The following is a 15,666-nucleotide window of genomic DNA, read 5'->3' on the forward strand; positions in this document are numbered from 1 at the left end:
GCATTCACCTGAACTAAAGATGAGGTCCTTATTGAATGCATTAAAGAATAAGTGTCATGTATATTCTAGGTGGGAAATATTTAAAAACTTTGCTAATAACTACTTCCAAGTTTGAAAACAATAATCTGAAATCTGTTCACAATGCTTAAAATACAAATACAAAGTAATTTAAAAATCATAACATGAATTGACTTATGACAAAAGAGACAAAATCTGAACTACAGATCCTCTGGCAACTTTAATATTAGGGCCTTTAAAGAGAAATAGAATGATTTACTGCTTGTGTTAGATGCACTGAACTATGAACCCACTGTGTAAAAATAGATCACCGATAACCCTTAATAAGGTTGTGTATTTACTGTAACCCATAATTTGCATTATGTCAACTGTACTTCATCCTCTATATCTGCTGCAATCTTTTACTCATGAACTGTCAATCATTGGTTAATAACAAAGCTAAAATTAAACACACCAGTTCTTAACAAGCTCAGATAAAATATTACCACCAACAAATTTTAGTATCATTAAAAGCTCTCTAAGGGGGTCTGTGATGGTACCAAATATGAGGAAAGTAGTATTTAAAACAAAATATTGAGCTTTCTGTTTTCCTTTGTACACACACTAGAAGATTTACCAGGCATTGCTCGAGTCCTTAACTCAAATAAGTTTCATTTTTCTTCATGTAAACTCTCAAACTCTGGGTGGTGGCTTGTAAGGGCAAGCTGCTAGCTGGCCACGAGATGCAGCGATTCTACAGGTACGGACTATAGCAGGTCCTGTTGACCATGGATTGCCGTTCCTCGCTAATGGGAGCTGCAGGAAGCAATGTTCTGGTCTGCACTGCTTCCTGTTGTTCCCATTGGCCAGGAACAGTGATCCACAGCTAACAAGAGATGCGATCATCCATACCTGCGGAGGTGCAGGTAAGCAAAGCATCTCACAGCCAGCTAGTGGCTTGCCCTTACAAAGAGCGACCCAGAGTTTGAAAACCTTTGATTTAAATCATTGCTCTGGGATAGGGCTGGGGAGGAGGGGTTCAGTGTGCAGACTGCGCCAGCGAGAGGATAACCTCAGACCTCTCTCCCTCTAACAACTTGGAGCCAAGGGAGAAGCACCTGTTCGTGGTCACTGCAGATGGCACAGCTGGGAGAGAGGTGCATGTCCCCTGGCTGGGGGATAAACAGACACACAGACAAACTCTTTTAAATATATAGTAGATAGCTGTCCGTTTCTCCACTCCTGCTGTCTGCTGGCCCAATGGGATTATAGTTGTTCTGGTCCTCATCTCTGGTGCTTTGCTGCCCCCTGTGGCCATTCTGCAATATAATTGTCCTCCTGTCAGACCCCTCCCTTTCCAATTTATGAGAAACAATCACATTCTGGGCATATCCCATTATTCTGGCACAACCAAACCCTTACGTTGCTTTATGTTATGATAAGAGGAAGCTGCATATCAAATTTGATAGCCAGACAGCCCTCCCCCCCAATCTCATCAATCTTGCTTGCCCTCTGAGATGTCTGTATACAGGGCAGAGAAGGAACAATAAGAAAAATCAGCATAGCCATTAAGCTTTGATCTGCTTTGATGTGAGATCAGGATATGCGAGTTTTCTCTGACTCTGAGTAAGCTGAAAACATGGATATGAGGAGAGAACGATTAAGGCAATAAGCTGAGATCGAGGCTGCAAGAAGTGCCCGGCTGGCACCCATGTTGATACGAACACACACAGCCGTCCCTGGGAGAGGAATCCCCCACTGAGAAAAGAATGCCCAGTACTTCCAATTTAATCCTCTCAACTCTCTCTTACAAGCGTAAATTAAGTTCACAACTCCCTGGTAAGAACTGGTCTCACAAAAGGCAGACCAGCACTATTTGGCATCACAGATGAGAAAGAGAAATACGTGATCCCATGGGTATAAAGATGGGTACAGCAGCACACTCACTTTTGAGTGTCAATCTACTCTCTACCTGCTGGTCGGGTTAGGTGTTTGACCTCCCGAGGTTCTATGGGGACGCCCACCTCGTATTTTCGTCTTTCCTAGGAATTGAGGGACCGGCCCTGGCCTGACACGCTGGAGTCGAGAGGCACAGAAGGGGGTAAAAATTGTACCTGGATGTGGTCCTCTGTCTTAAGTGTACACAGACTTAGAGCTCTTTAAAGGTTAAGCTGTTAACTTGGTACTATTATTTGTGTTTTTCCTATCTTTATCTTCTTTGTAACCATTTTTAAGATCTATATTTTGCTAGCAGTTAAGAAATAGAACAATAGCCATTGCAACCATATGATTTATAAGCTTCCTCAATAAACCTGTAACTGTTTAAGCTTTAACCTGACTCCTTCAGTTGCTGTAACAGAACCAGGCACAATTTAAAAGAACTTCAGCCGGTCTTAAGGGACAGATATAGGGAGAGCTTGGGCATTTGGATTTGTGTCACTCCCAGGTGGCAGATCCGTTGGGGCGCTCGTCAACCTCCTCCAGGTTGCCCGCTGCAAGGGTCTCAGTAGTTGAAGTCTCGGGTGTATAGCACACACACACACTACTCACTGCCCTGACCGTCGGCTGACATGGGGGAGCGTGAGGGTTTCTCAAAAATCAAAAAGGGGGCATGATGCTGAAAAGTTTCAAAAATTCACCAAAGAATCATCAGTTTTCATCACATGGAGCTGACCTGTTCCTAATTGCAACCAGCCAGAACACAGCAAGGTAGAGTGTGAGCTGCTCGGTTGTTTCTCCCCCTCCCGTTCCCCATTTCAGAACAGCTTCCAGATCTACTCTGGAATTTTCAGAAAAATCTGTTTCTTATGACAGCTCAGCCATTTCCTTACAGAGGCTTCACTGCATCCGGCGCCAAGGAAAACTGTCTCGATGGCTTGCAATACACTCTCCCCAATCAACTGTTTTCTAAAAATTAAACTGAAAATGTGGCATTTCAGGTTCTGTGGGTTATTTTATATCTTGATTACATTTTCCTTTGCTCAGAATGAGACTTTTGCTGATGCCAAAAGACCTGAGAGTTGCTTCAAAAGTACACAAGTCAGCCAAGAAGCAAGTGCACAATGAAGGATATTTTTATGTTCTAAGGAAGCTATGAGATTTTTTTTTTAAGCTAAGAAACCTGAAGCAGCAGTGGCCACTTAGATGTCCTCTTGAGACAAGCAGGCTAATTTTAGTCAGTATGTAAGCTGCAAAGCAAAATAACTGAAGTAGAGAATGTTAAAGTGCTAACACGGCTGAGCTCTGTGCTAGACCCAAAGAGACCCTAGGGGATCTACAATCTGAGTTACAAAATTAGTTTGTAACAGAAAATAACTTTAAGCTTCCCTTTGTGATCGGCTCACTACAATACTGTAAATAAAAAGATGATCATTGTTGTGTGAGTCCATTTAAAGTCCATAGAGTGGACTAAGCACTGCATTGGACATATCAATGATTGCTGAATGTATATTGCCTGCTTTTTAATTGAAAGTGACATTGTCTGTTTATGTCTGATATAACCTTTACTTATCCTTCCCCATCCTTATATGTAAATCACATCATAGTATGAAAAGTAACATTAACCAATTACCATAGATAAGGCGTTCGTCTGTTATATGTACTCACTGCATATCTTCACACCACCATGTAGTAAAGATGTCGGCACAGTTTAACTGTGAATGTTCATTCATTTAATATCAACAATATATTTCCCCACATGAAAAAAAGAACTAAAAAGAATGTTCCAGGTTTGAGTGCTGGATTCTGGAAAATTTCTGTTTGTTTAAATTAATTAATAGTAGCCTATAGAATAGATTGATGTGTCATATGCATTCATCCGCTCCAGTCTAATTGCGGCCCACCCACAAAATGCACCAGAAGAAACAGGGAGAACAGAGGGACAGGAGACATCCAGGAATAGCTGCACATGTTTGGGCACATGTACCTTTCACTGTTTTGTCACTGAGTTGATTATATTGTATGTTTTGCTTTTCTGGTTCTTACACTGTATACAGATATTTGCATACCAATGTGTAAAATAAAGTATTGAATTTGTACATAGGACACAATGGAAAGTTGTGTAATGTTAAAAGTGGCACAAACTATACCAGTCTCAGAGGGGTAGCCATGTTAGTCTGTATGTGCAAAAACAAGGAGTCCATGAATGAGCCACTTCCACTGTAACTTGATTAGCATCATTTACACAAGTGTCCTCTTTCTTTTGTTGTCATTATATATAGCCATGCCTCTGTAAACTCCACTCCAATTCAGCTGATGAACTGGGTTTTACCCACAAAACTTATGTCCTAATAAATCTTTTAGTCTCCAAGGTGCCACAGGACTCCTCGTTGTTTTTACAAACTATCCCAAACATCATTGTGTCTCAACAATATTCCCTAATAAACATTTACAAAATGAGATTCGAGTAATCCAGAAAATATGAGTTATAGCAAATGGCCAGTATCAATAAAATGCACAACACATCTCCTTACATTTCATGAAACTATTTACAAAATGCCTAATAGATAATGCCAACACATTAGAAAAAACACTGCACAGCTGCCACATTCATATACAGTATCACTTTAAATACCATTTCATTCTCCCTCATGCATGGGACTAGGGAAACCCATTGGCTACGTCTAGACTAGCATGATTTTCTGCAAATGCTTTTAACGGAAAATTTTTCCATTAAAAGCATTTGCGGAAAAGAGTGTCCGAGCCAATCTAGACGCGCTTTTGCGCAAAAAAGCCCCAATCACCATTTTCACGATCGGGGCTTTTTTGCACAAAACAAATCTGAGCTGTCTACACTGGCCCTTTTGCGCAAAAGCTTTGCGCAAAAGGGACTTTTGCCCGAATGGGAGCAGCACAGTATTTCCGCAAGAAGCACTGATTTCAGACAGTAGGAAATGTTCTTGCGGAAATTCAAGTGGCCAGTGTAGACAGCTGGCAAGTTTTTCCGCAAAAGCAGCTGTTTTTGTGGAAAAACTTGCCAGTCTAGACACAGCCATTATGTGGGGACACAAAGCATGCTTGAATTCTGTTGCACTTATGTGGGTCCAGCATCTGTCATGACAGGTGCACCATTCAGCTGTGTGCACCAGTTCAGAAATCCAGCAGTGTCGTGAGGCCACTCCTGATGAAAAGGGCTTCCCCCTTTCTCCTTACAGATAGTGTGCAGAACACAGCAGGCCACAACAATGCACATGGCACCAATAACACAGGCATCCAAACAGTTTTGAAAGCAGTGCCAATGGGATTTCCGTCTGCCAAACATCTTCCACCACCATCCTAAAGCTAGTGACCAGAAGTTGAACATCCTGTTTTGCCAGGTCCTCTGAAATCCGGATCTGTTTTCATAAGCCTGGCAGCAGCGGGTTAGTGGAATCCCCTAGAGAACAACGGGGAGAGCGACTCTGTTTCTAACAGTGTCGTTCCATGTGAATCATGTCCTAGCTTGTCTATGAAGGTCAAGTCCCAATCTCTGGAAAACCCAGGCAGCATGTGCCCTGCCACTACATCCCACAGTAATGTCTATGAATTTGCCTTGTGGTCAGCCAGGGCCTGGATAATGATGGAAGAGTAAAGACCCTTTTGTGCTTTATGTATTCACTTGCTCCTTGATGCATCAGTGGCCCCATCAATTATTCCAGGAACATTTTTGTAATACCCATTGCCTCTGGATACATCACAGTCCTGATCGCCTCCCATGCCTCTGACACAACCATCCCTACAATAAGATCTGTCAACTCCCATCTGGTAACCCACAGACCTGTAGCAGTTTGGGACAGGCTAGCTTCAAGAGGGCTATTAGGTTGGAGGTCTTCTGAACTGGCCTGGCCTCTCTCCCTCATGTGGGGCTAGAGAGAGTTGGCTCAAGCTGATCACAACACTTCAAGAATATCAGCTTCCTTAGGCATTGGTCATCCCAGGTCTGCATGATGGCAAGGCCCCTCCAGTCAGTGCATGTGGCCCTGCTCCAGAAGCACTGATGTGCCAAGAGGGAATCTGTAGCCATGGCAACAAGCACAATCAGCATCAGCTGGGTAAAAGCTAGTATGTCCGTATCCTTCTGAGAGATGCTTTGGCTCAAAAACTGCCAGTGCGGGGCATCAGCATCTTGCTGATGTTCCTGGAGATTTGTGATCTTCTTGTTTCCCAAAACTGGACAGAGCCTACGGTGGAGAAATTTTCCATTGGGTCAGGATCCATCTTGAGCTGTGGCTGCTGGGGGCACGAGGACACAAAATGACTTGGCTGAATACGTTTGCAAGCTAAACATGCTTCCGGATAACTCTCTCAGGACAGACAGATGAGTTTTCCCACAACTGAGTATGAACCTATGAAGAGTAGTGTCAGCCAACAAGGGTAACAGAACAGAAGCTGAGCTTCTGACTGAAATTTGCCGAGCACACTATAGATGCACCAGCACGGTTGTGAGAAACCAAGTTTCCAATGCAGGCCCAGATCATGGAGATCCAGGCTTAGTGTGCAGTATAGACAACTCCTAGTTGCTCATTGCCAACCCTGGCCACACACTACTTCTGGTGCAAATTAGGGCTAAATCCTTAAGATTTTACTCAATTCTCAACTGTAGCAGAACTCCCACTTTAAGTAAATTCAAGGAGTAGCAATGTTACCGAGGGGTGGTGTCTGGAGATAGATAACTGGTGAAAGCACCAGTAATATGAATTCTTTCCCAATTATCACCACACCAAAACTGGCTAATTTGGACCAACGTCCTAGGACTTTACATGCTTCCCCTAATATTAAGCTAATAATAATATTAAGAGTTATAGTGGGAAAAGCACTCAGCATGTGGCTCAACAGAGTCTCATTTCATATAGCTCTTTGAGAAAATCTGTCTCAGAACTTCGCTATCCGCATGTGTTGTACTGAATTTCTTATTATGGAAGGACTGACACATTCTATAGCTGTTCCAGCTCCCCTCCTATTTCCCCCCAGTGCCCTGTCACATTGTGTTCTATCACGTACATAAATAACCCTTTGTCCGCAAACAACCCCTCCTCCCCTACACATCCCTCAGCTCTGTGCCTGGCTTCTCTGTTAGTCTGTGTCTGGCCATGTTTTACACGGTCCTCTGTCTGCATTCGTGTACTTCTTACCATCTTGATTGCTTCTGCAAATTGCACTTCGCTGTTCCCTAGCTAGCACTGTTTGATTACAACACATGGATATGATTTTTCATTAAAAAAATCTAACCTGGGAAAGTTACAAGTTTTACACGTTTAAAAAAGACTTTTCCCACCAGAACTGCAGCACCAGCTGATCTCCTGTTACAATGTTTGAATTGATTTGAAACCCTTCTTTTCCAGAAAAGCTCCATTTAACTTTCGGTATCAGTGGGCAGGCCGGATATTTTTACAATGAAATAATGTGCTGTAGCAGTTAGAGTGGGAGATGGTGGGAGTCCATTTCAGCTGTCAGGGGAGCCAACGGCTGTGCCAAGCTATTGGGCAAGGTGAGGGAGGACCTGGCTTTGCCCTCCCAGAACAGGTAGGACCCTGGGTGGATGGGGCAGGGCCAAGGCATGGCTAGAGCAGCCATCCCTTACACCACCTAGTCTGCGTTGTGCTGGTAGTGTGCCACTGCGAGTATGCACTGTGGTCCTCCAGCGGAGATTTAAAGGGCCCTCTGTGCCAGGTGCCATTGCTGTCATTATAGCTGTGGTGGCGGCTGGAGCCCCAGGCCTTTTAAAATGGCCAGGTCCTGATGCAATTGCCCCTTTTGTCATCCCTCCCTTTCCCCCCTCCTCAGGCAGGCCTGCCAGCAGTTGATTCCCTTCTCTGAAACCTGTGGCATGTCATTTAGGCCTGAAATTCAAAGCTGTTAAGCTGCTGCAGCAACCATTGATTTCAATTGCAACTGCAGATGTTCAGCAGTCTTGGAAAAAACACCCTCACCTCCTTTCCCTCTCTGCAGCACCCTCTCCCTGGCTGAAATCTGAGCACAGTAACGACTGGTGAGAGGCTTCATTAAGGAATATCTTGGGTGGCAGGAGCTATGGAACTGCAAGTTATGAAGTGTGTTTTGTTAGATTAGCTCAGTGTTTCTCAACCAGAGGTACCTGAGGGGTACTTGAGAGACGTCTGGGGAGGTACGTCAACATAACTGAAATTTGGAGAAAACTGAATTTTTGTTTTAAGCTTTACAGCACTATTATTTTTGTACTTTTTACACCCAAAAATGTCATTGCTCACCCAGCTATGTTTAAGTTGTTTAAACAAATGTGTTGCGATGGTAGAAAAAAATTGTGTGCGTCTGAAAACTGTAAGTACTAGGGGTACTTTTAATTTTTTTGAAAAAGGGGTACTTTATAACAAAAATTTGAGAAACACTGGATTAGCTTCTCTCATTAGTCTGGTTCTTAGCCTGTTAGACACTAGTGGAGAAAGCCTCTCACGCTGCGGGATGGGGTCTGGGCAGAAGCGGCAGGTCTGGGGCAAGTTTGGGGGCTTGCTTCCCCCGGCCCTATCTTTACCCACTGCCTGTGCACTTTGGCAAGTGACTTCACACAGCAATTCAGAAGTTTGGCTCATTTAAGCACATAGGCATGGGAAGTAGGGTGCTGCAACACCCTCAAGTTTTAGGGCTTCACTGCTAGCCCTATGTTGGGGCCGTGGTGACCAGACCCATACCCGGGGAGAGACTCTGCTGCTGTCAGTCCCGACTGCTGGCCCCATGACCAGGGCTGCACAGCTGCCCCCAGCTGTGTCCCTAGCCTAGAGCAGCGAGGGGCACGGACAGGATTAGGATGGGGGCACAGCTCAGCACCAGCTAAAAATTGTTCCAGTGCCCTCTGTTTAAGCATGTGCTGAACTTTAGACAGGCAAGTGCTTTGCTGAGTAGGGATGACTGCTGAAGCGGAGAATGAAGTCAGTTGCTGCGGTGTCGGGAAGGGACTTCATCAGACTTGAGCATGCAATACTGTGCTGAATTGATACCTTTTGTCAGTATGGTCCCCCATGGAACCTGAATAAAGGCCTCTGGAGAAGAAACAGCACCAAGAGTCCTGGGGGGGCGTGATGGGGTGGAATAAGCAGCGACAGTGCTGGCAAAGGAGAGACTCTATGAGCCAAAGGAAGGAGGGATTGCATAGCTGGCTCGAGCGCTGTAGCTGAGGAGAAATTTCCTTGTTAGAACCTTGCCAACATTGTGAGGAATGTGTTCACTTTCCTAAGCAGAAGCCAGTAAAAACACCAACAGAGGCTGAGCACAAAGACTCCTCTGGGCCGTACTTGTTCCCATCAGGGGAGCCAATAGCCACTGTGGACCACAAAGCAAGGTTTGGCGGGCTGGATCCCGCCCTCAGAAGGGGCGGGGCCTCTGGAGAAAGAGGCAGGGTCAGGGCAGCCAGCCCTCAGCACCACCCACACTGTGGTGGCCTTCCCCAGACCTGAGAGCCACACGGAGTGGCATTCCAGCGGTAATTCAAAGGAGCCTGGGGCTCCAACCGCCACAGCTGCTACTGCCCAATTTGCCCCCACATTGGTGGGCCTGGTTCCCACTAAGACACAGTACCATTCAAGGTTTGGATTTTCTTGTTTGAAATAGCTTGCTTTGAGCACTTAGAAGAATAAATTACACAGCTATTAAGCTTCTATGATCAGCAATAATGAGAAGTGTTCCTAAGACTGTTGAGGAGTATTTTTTTCTGTAGTCAAGACTAAAATAGAAATTGGATATGGCCCCATGGAGTTCAAGATTAGATTGGAGGATGGATTTTAGAGCTTTGACCAAAGAGGGTCCAACTATCAAGTCATAGTCAACAGGATACCCAATCTGGGAAAACTCAAACAATAGAACAGGAGACAACTGCCTATCAGAATCTATAATAACCAACCCAGCATCCTGAAATCAGTCTTTAACATTAGGAAGACAAGCAGTCTCTGCCCCGTCTTGGTCAACGTGGTTACATTTTCATGCTCAAGGCCCAGAAAACTAATTCTCTCAACATTCCTGTGAGTCAGGTCGCTTTTTGTATCCGGAGAAACAGAGGCAGAAGGGTTTAGACTTGGTCAGAGTCAGTGGGCGTCTTTGCTGGAGCCAGCATTCATTCCTCATGACCAGTCCCAGAGTCAGTCCAGCAATTCATATCTTCTCATCCTTACTCTTCTTCAGGAAAACTGGGACCCCGGAGATGCCTGTCCACCTTCTACTCCAAACCACATGACCTTGTGGAATAAATGAACATAAGAATGGCCGTACTGGGTCAGACCAAAGGTCCTTCTAGCCCAGTATCCTGTCTACCGACAGTGGCCAGCACCAGGTGCCCCAGAGAGGGTGGACTGAAGACAATGATCAAGCGATTTGTCTCCTGCCATCTCTCTCCAGCCTCTGACAAACAGAGGCCAAGGACACCATTTTATCCCCTGGCTAAAAGCCTTTTATGGACCTAACCTCCATGAAATTATCTAGCTTCTCTTTAAACTCTATTATAGTCCTAGCCTTCACAGCCTCCTCTGGCAAGGAGTTCCACAGGTTGACTACACGCTGTGTGAAGAACTTTCTTTTATTAGTTTTAAACCTGCTACCCATTAAATGCAGAGAAGAACCTGCAAAACTTTACTCCAGCCCACATGAACAGCTGCAGAACCAAGCAACGCAGGGGCCTTCAGAGAACTTTCTATCGTTTTTACTGGACCTTCTCTGCTCTCCCTCACAGTCTTCATCTCATCTTTACTCAATACTGGCCCCTCTATTCCCTTCCCTATCTCCTCTCCCTTCACTTTTCTTTCTATTTAGATTGCTCTCTCCTAACTACACCCCCCAGAAAAACTAAAACACGATTTGCTACCATTACATTGCTCACTCTGCCAGGGTGTTCTTCTCTTTCCCTCACTTTGTGCCTGGTCTATTTAGATTAGTCTCTTCAGAGTTGAGACCATTTACTACTCTGTACAGTGCCTAGCACAGTGGGGCCAGTTCTTGCTTGATCTTTCAGCAATCTTTAAAGAACCAGGATTATTATTATTAAAAGTAATTAATCATAGGTGCCTGGCAGCACCCCGTGAATTAGGGCGCAGAGGAATAAACTGAATCACAGCAACAGGAAGCTGCTTTCCCATATTTCATATGCAGTGAGTAGCAGTGATTGGAATAGGTGTCTTGACTCTCACTACAGACACTTGAGTTCAGTTTTATCATGTGGTGCAAATACACTGACGTCCTCCAGTGATTATATAGCTCAGGGCTACTCAACTTTGGAAGCCCTGGGGGCCACAATGATACTCACAGCACATGCCGAGGGCTGCAACTTAAGTGTGGTTGCATGTACATGTAAATATATATGCAAACAGCTTCTTTCACATTGATGGGCATGAATACAAAGCACTTCCCACAATGCCCCGGTGCTCCCTGCGGGCTAGAAAAGCTGACACCCTGTACCCGTCTGTTCTAGCTGCCTGTCTGCTTGTGTCTTTTGGTGCTCACCCTGCCTGGGCGATGCCTCACCGTTGTGAAGCATGTTCCTAGTGGAAGCCATGTTCAAAGCATCCCGTCCGCAGGCTGCAAGTTGAGCCCCGCGTAAACCGAAACCACACCACGGGCCGCAAACAAAGAGGCCGCAGGCCACATGTTGAGTATCCCTGATATAGATATACCTTACCTACTCATTACACAAATCTGGCTGGCCTATCATTAAAAATTGATTCATTCATTGCATTTCAGTTACATACAACAGAACCATGTACTGTAACAAAAGCCACAGTATAGAGCAGGGGTGGGCAATAATTTTTGATGGGGGTACACTCCAAGATTTTGGAAAGTGGTCACGGGCCACACTCTTCCATGATAATAATGGAGGAAGTGTGGGATCTGGGATGGAGGTTGGGAGCAGAAGGGAGCTTGGGGTAAAGGATTAGGGTGCAAGAGGGAGTGTGGGGTCTGGAAGGGAGTTTGGGTGAAGGAGACGGTTGTGACCTGGGGCACTGGACTGGTGTGCAGGGGTGAGGGCTGTGACCTAGGGAAGGATGGGTCTGTTACCTGAGGCAGAGGATTGAGCTTCAGGTTCTGGGAGGGGGTATGGATGCAGGAGGGGGCAGAGGGTTTGGGTTATGTGGGGTAGGAGGGCAGGAGTGAGGGAAGGGGGGAGAGCGTTGGGGAGGGAGGGTCTGGAGTATCAGAGGCAGGCTCTTGCCGGGAGACTTACCTGGGTGACTCCCAACCAGCAGCCCAGCACATTTCTGAGGCAGCCTTCCTGCCCCACCCCTGCTTTGTGTGCTCCCTATTTTTTTGAAACAGGCAACTCCCATTGCCCAGAAACTGATGGGATAGTGCTGGGCACGGGGGCAGCTCATGCCGCCTTCCCACCCCTCCCCTGCAGGCTTACAGTGGTGAAAGAAAAATGGCCCAGGAACCATTTTTCTGAGCAGTGTGCAGGTGGGGCGAGGCAAGCAGAAAGCCTGCTTGGGGCTCCCTGCTCATCCGCGGGCCAGATCCAGCAGGCTGTATTTTGCCCAGCCCTGATATAGAGAGTATATGACAATAATGTTAAAAGATCTGGCTTGCTGCCAACTAAATCTATAGCAGATTTTTAAATGCACCTCCTGTAAGTTACTTTGCAATGCAAGACTCTCTTGTCCTTAGTTTTAGAATAGGGATGGTGGACAGGATAGCAGAAAGGCTGACCTTCCACACCTGGGATTGAGGTTCAAGCCTAGCACTGGGGGAAGCTGTGCATGCCTGCATCCATCCATCCATTTCTTGCAATGGGCTCCTTCCCTCTCATGTGGATCTGCAAAGCTATCAACTATCACATAGTCATTTGAGTGCCCAGTTAAAGTGCCAGATAATAAGATCTTCAGGACAACTCCAGTTGATCTAGTTTTGCCTCAAAGATTCAAAGTAAGTTGTTTCCCATCCTCTGCAGTACAATTAAGTCAAACCGCTATCGGTTCATTCTTACAGTAAAGATTACAAGTCACCCTGAGGAGAGAACCTTCCTTCATAACCAGTGTCCTCTTGAATCCTGGGGGAAAATGTGGACTCCTGAAACTAACCATCCCTCTCCATTAAGACATAGCAAAGAGAACCTGCCCAGCAAGTCTACCATCTTAAAACCACTATCCTAGAGAGTATTTTTGCATGATGATGTTCCTCATTCATATCTGTCTTTCTGATTGCTCTTCAAAATAGTTCTCATGACTTCGGCACTCTAGTCCTTTTGAGGAGCCTGACTTGTTTAACAACATCCCAAACAGACACATAATCCGGAGTGCTGCTAAAGGTCACATGTCCCTGAGCTTTCAGGGATCAGATACTTCTTAAATGCTGTCATAGTTATACCCTCCCTGTGTGCACAGATGCTGCATGACTGCATCTATTTATCCTCCATCTCCTTTTCAGGAGAATCAATGTGTTGTCAGTGAACACTGTTTGCTATTTTATAGTTACAAAAAGCGGCTTATTCTTCCTCTGTGTCTGTAATGGAAGCTTGATGAGGCCATTTTAACTTACTTTATTCCTTTCATTCTGCCAGCTCTTAGGATTCACTTTGAAATTGTTCCACTCTTTTTATGTTTTGATTTAATAATGCAAGAAAGGCCATACTGGGTCTGATCAATGGTCCATCTAAGCCAGTAGCCTGTCTTCCAACAATGGCTAGTGTCAGATACTTAAAAGGGAATGTATATAACAGGAAAATTAGCGAGCAATCCATCCCCTGTTGTCGAGTCCCAGAATCTGGCAGTTGGAGGCTTAGGGAAACCAAAAGCATGGCATTACAACCCTGATCATCTTGACTAATTTGGTGGACCTCTCCTCCATGAACTTATCTAATATTTTTAGAACTTACTTATACTTTTGTGCTTCACAACATCCCCTGGCAAGGAGTTCCACAGGTTGACTATGAGTTGTGGAAAGAAGTACTTCCTTATATCTGGTTTAAAACTGCTGGCTACTGATTTCATCACATGATGCCTGTTTTTTATATTATGTGAAGGGGTAAAGAACACTTATTTATTTTCTCCACACCAGTCATGATTGTATAGGCCTCTATTATATCTGTCCTGAATTCTCTCTTTACCAAGCTGAACAGTCCATGTGCTTTTAATCTCTCCTCATATGGAACCCTGTTCAATACTCCCTAGTCATTTTTGTTGACCTTCTTTGTACGTTTTCTGATTCTAATATACATTTTTAAGAGGAGGCAACCAGACCTGCATGCAAGTGGAGATGTACCATGGATTGATATGACATTATGATATTCACGGTTTTATTATCCATCCTTTTCTTAATGATTCCTAACTTGGTTAGCTTTGGGGACTGCTGCTTTACACTGAACAGATGATTCCAGGGAACTATTCACAATTACTTCAAATCTCTTTCTTCATTGATAACAGCTAATTTCGACCCCATTACTTTATACCTATGACTGGGATTATGTTTTCCAATGTGCATCGCTTTGCATTTATCAGTGTTGAATTTTATCTGCCATTTTGTTGCCAGAGCTTAATTTAGGTGAAAGTGGCCCGGGGGGATGGGGTTTGCCTCCAGCCCCGTCCATTCCACCCGAGGTCCTGCCCCTTCCAGTGGTCCAGTGGCTCAGTGGCCTAGAGTCATCAACCCCCTTTCTAACGATGGCTGGCACGATGCAAGGTGCATCAGTAAGTCCTGGCGTCCACATTCACCCCAAATGAAAAAGGTGCTGGGGTTCAAGTAGTGGTTTTACATTTGTAATGGATACAAAAAGCCCAGAAGGGCTGGGGCTATGAGCAGCTGAAACCTAGAGCTGGCAAGTCCTAGCACAAATTGAGCCCTGTTGGTTGCTCCGTTTTGGGAGCTCACATTGTAACTCCTCGCAGTCTGCATTGGATTTAATTATCTGGAGTAATTTTGTATCACCTGCAAATGTTGCCTCCTCACTGTTTCTATCCCTTTTCCCAGAGCATATTGAACAGCCCTGCTCCCGGTCTTAGTCCCTGAAGGTCCCCACGATTTACGCTTCTCCATTGTGAAAACTGATGATTTACTCCTGCATTTTGTGTTTGGTCTTTTAATGAGTTGGTGCTCAATGAAAGGACCTTCCCTCCGATCCTGGGACCACTTGCTCTGCTTCAGAGCCTTTAGTGAGGCTTTAAACAAAGTTAAAATGGCTTAACGCTCAGCTAGAAGGCTGCACTTACATGGAGTGCCCCACGGAACAGAGCCGTGCTTAGGGGTCCGGACTTCCTGTGGCCGCCTTGACTTCTGCAGCTGTTCAGGAAGCCCTGGAGACAGCAACTTCGGCCGCTGTGGAGCAGCCCTGGCTCTGAAGCCAGGTGCACCAGCTGCTGCTCTGGTAGCCCCACGCAGCTGGCACCAAGCAGTGACCCATGCAGCTAGCACTGGAGCAGCGGCGGAGCAGCGGCCAATGCAGCTAGCTTCAGGGACCACCTGAACAGCAGCCCTGGGGGAAGCTGGAGAAGCCACTGCTCAGCGGCTCCCAGCTACCGTTCTGGGGTAGTCAGAGCAGCCACTGCCCCCACCCCCCAACCCAGGGCTCTTCCTCACCATGGCAGCAGACCCCCCAGGGCTTCACTCCCATATCTCCCCCTACGGATTCCCCTTGGCCACTGATGCTACAGTGCCACCTCTCCCAGATTCAAGCAGGGGTATTTAGGAAATAAACCAGGGACAGGCTGTGATATTTTGTTTCTTGCCTGTGACCTGTCCGTGACTTTTACT

This window comes from Pelodiscus sinensis, chromosome 20, assembly GCF_049634645.1.
Source record: "Pelodiscus sinensis isolate JC-2024 chromosome 20, ASM4963464v1, whole genome shotgun sequence".
NCBI lineage: Eukaryota > Metazoa > Chordata > Testudines > Trionychidae > Pelodiscus > Pelodiscus sinensis.